This window comes from Gekko japonicus, unplaced genomic scaffold (genome assembly GCF_001447785.1).
Source record: "Gekko japonicus isolate JY-2015 unplaced genomic scaffold, Gekko_japonicus_V1.1 scaffold1653, whole genome shotgun sequence".
NCBI lineage: Eukaryota > Metazoa > Chordata > Lepidosauria > Squamata > Gekkonidae > Gekko > Gekko japonicus.
The window spans coordinates 225,033-228,100 of record NW_015159761.1 but is presented as its reverse complement, the minus strand read 5'-3'; positions in this window follow the sequence as shown (position 1 = coordinate 228,100).

Sequence of the window (3,068 nt, the reverse complement as noted above, 5' to 3'; positions counted from 1 at the left end):
TGTTATATATATATGATATATATATATATTAAAAAAGGGGACACACAGCTAATTAATCGGGCAGTTGGATGCCACTTGTGGAAGCTTCAAGGCGTTGCGCCCAGGGCAGTTCAGTTACGTGGGACAGCCTCGCTGGTGGTTTTGATGTCCTTCAGGAAGGCGATTCAGCCGCCCACAAACTTGACCGGTTAGCGTTCAGAGCCCAACCTGCCTTTCTACCAGCTGTCTGTTGTTCCCAGCACCCCTCCCCCTCCCGACCCGTCCTTTGGGGAGGTAGATCTCCCGAGCCTGAGCACATCGAAGAGATCCCGTTCGAATTTCTTGCCGCTGCCTTGAATCTAATCTATAATCCTCCCAGATCTGTCTGCACCCTCTGTTGACACCCGCCCCCTCTTTCTTTCTCTCTCTCTCCCCCCCCCCGCTGTTTGATTCCCCTCTAGTTAAAAAAAAAAGGGGAGCCAATTAAATCAACTGTGCTTGAGCGGAGTCCTGCCTCCTGCCCAATCCCCCTGCTTCCCCCAGGACCAATTAGAGAAAACAAAACAAGGCTTAGAAGAAAACGGATCTGTCTGGTTCTTTTTTTTCTTTCCTCCTCCTTTTCTTTGGCATTCCTTTCTTCTTTCCTCCCGCTTTCCCTGGCAAAGAGCTGTCACAAACCAGCCGAGGCGTCATCCATCCTAGAAACACGAAGAATGTGATCGGCTCCACCGCTTCGGTACCCAGCCTCGATCTTCTAAGCAAAGCAGAGGGTTCGCGGGGAGAAGTCAGGAAGAGAACTAGAGGGAAAGCGAGTGGAGGAACCGAGCTGGCATTCTCGGGCTGCGCAACGGCTCTGGGACCGCCAGCCCAAACTGTAGGTTTGCAGGGCATCGTTCGGGGCACGTGGACCCCGTGGGTGTGCGCACGATGTGCCGGTGTGCTATAAGCTTGCCCTGTGTGTATATGTTGGTGCACGAGCGTGCGCTTGCACCTGTTGGCCATCTAAATACGATGAGCCAGGGAGCGAGGATATCCATGCTTACTACGTGCCTGTTAGTGATGCAAGGCGAGTGCATCCCGCACGGGGGACGGGGGGGGGGACGGACGCACTCCGTTCAGTACGTGTACGTGTGTTTATAGGTTATGTCGCTCAGCCTTGCGGAACCTTCCTATACCTTTTGCACCCCAAACGGTGAGAGTTCATGCGCGCCTCAGTCCTGTGAACGAGCGCAGTTTGCTCGGTTCTCCGAATCGGTGGCAGCAAAGCCTGCCGTCTGTTACTTTGTCGTAAATCCTAACTCAAGCGGAGATAGATGGCGAGCATTCCGCCGCGTGTGCCAGTGTCGAAGTCTACGCCTCCCCACCCGCTAAGTCCCCAGAGCCGATTCGAGGAACAGCAAGCCACGCGGAAAGGTCCTATAGTAAGAGTTAGCCCCTTCTTTGTAGGTGGTGGTGGGTGGGTCTCTCCTGGGATTTCAGTCCTCATTTCAAAAGAGAGCCATGGCACTCAACATGACCAATGTTCCCTCTAAGCTGAGTTAGTGTGAGCTAGCTCATATTTTTTTAGCCTCTGGCTCACAGATTTTGGTCTTAGCTCAGGAAGGACGGTTCCAGAGCAAACTGATTTATGCAGCAGCCAAATCACCTGCTCACGACTTTAATGCCAGTAGCTCACAAAGCAGAATTTTTGCTCACAAGACCCCACAGCTTAGAGGGAACATTGAACATGACCCTTGCTTCCTTATTTCAGACACTACCGGTTATGTGGTTTATGTATCCTTGATACTTTTTATACCTCCTTTAGCCCTGGAGTCCAAATCATACTTTCCTTTTGAGTGAGGAGGTTTCCTTGTGATACCACAGTCCTTGATCATCTCCTTTTTGTCCAGTAGGTCAGGAGGACACTCTCTCCTTCAAACACTCCATTATAAGCTTCCTATAGAGGTTCCCTTCGGTGGCGGAGGAGGAGAGGTGTTAAATCAAAATTTCCTTGGGGAACAAATCCTTAATTTTCATCTTGGCATCAGGATTTTCCTTTCTTACAGATCGCCCTCCCCTTTTAAACAGATGGGGCTAAATTGTACAGAGAATATAACCTGGGCTGTTAAAATATTAATCGTGAAGCTCCTGGCCTTACAGAAAATGATGGTGCAGAATAGTTCAGTTAAGTTTATTCTCTGTTCAACCTAAATATTGTTTCCTGAAATAATCGAGCTCCCATCCCACTCTTAAAATAGCACCTGTAAAGTATTATTTGATCCTAGTACATTAAACAGATTTGAGCTACCTGAAAGTAATGGGGAATGGTATATCTTGGTATGAAACCTTGGTGGTGATGGGAAATGGTGCTGTTATTGTGAGTGTTTATTCTTCCTCCTGAACTCTTGACAGAGAAGAAATTGATTGCTGTTTTGATCATTACAGCTGAGTATCAGGAGGTGTGTGAGATGCACAGAGAGAATGTTCCTCTGTTGTGTAGGTTTTCTACAACTAGCAGTCCATCTGCTTTTCTTGCACAAATAAACATGTTACAGGACCTCTGGGGAAACACACACCCCCTCTCTCTCACTCACACACACACACACGGAAAGACACACTGAGTATTGCCCCTCTAGGATTTTTTTGTACCTTTCTGTCACTATCTATTGTCTTCTGCAGAGGGCTCTTAGGGAGAGGGAGGGAGCCTGTGACATTTTGCAAGCAAGCAGCCCTTAGCTGGCCCCAGCACCTTCTTTGCTGTGAACCTTGACTACTGACTCTTTACTGTCATTACTGCACTCTTTCATTGTATGAGTAGGGCTTCAGCCACCAGGCTTTATATGTTAAAGAGAAAGAGACAGGCTGGCTAGAACCAAACAGGAGCAGAAGGTATGTGCTTCTCTGGCAGGGCCAAACTGGTGTTACCACCAATACATTGTCGTTACCAAATACATCATCCTTACAACTAGATATAGTGAAGTGGAGGCCTCCTGCAGCAGATCTTAGGCACTATTAAAGGGTGCCAAATTGCCAGGTGCCAAATGGCTGCAGGGTGCCATTTGGCACAACTCTTTTGCAAAGTCTAATTGCAATATATCTCCCCTTGAAAT